Source organism: Penaeus monodon, chromosome 25 (assembly GCF_015228065.2).
Source record: "Penaeus monodon isolate SGIC_2016 chromosome 25, NSTDA_Pmon_1, whole genome shotgun sequence".
Taxonomy (NCBI): domain Eukaryota; kingdom Metazoa; phylum Arthropoda; class Malacostraca; order Decapoda; family Penaeidae; genus Penaeus; species Penaeus monodon.
In genome coordinates this window covers 36,477,362-36,477,733 of record NC_051410.1, presented here as the reverse complement: position 1 = coordinate 36,477,733, position 372 = coordinate 36,477,362, and positions in this window count along the sequence as shown.

Genomic DNA, 372 nt, shown 5'->3' with positions numbered 1-372 from the left:
CGGCCTCATCTTTTGGCCCGAAAAACATGAATCACTTGCAAACCACAACACGTGCAACAACAGAGCGGCGCCTTGGACTTTTTGGGCCGAAACATATGATAAACTCGCAATAACACTGGTACTGACAATTAACCCTCCGGCGTTTTATATCAGATGTTTTTCTCTCATTAGAATATCTCGGCCATCTGGGTGAATGGACGCCACACGAAGGCAAAGGCTGTCGACTGCCGAGAGATTTCCTTCGTGTAATCATAGTATTAGGGATGAAGTTTTCCTTAAGTTTTCTTTGCTCGTCATTCATGTCGGCAGAGGCCAGTTCCCTCCGGAGATTCGGTCACGTCCGTTCGTACAAGCGCCCGTAACAGAGGTCCA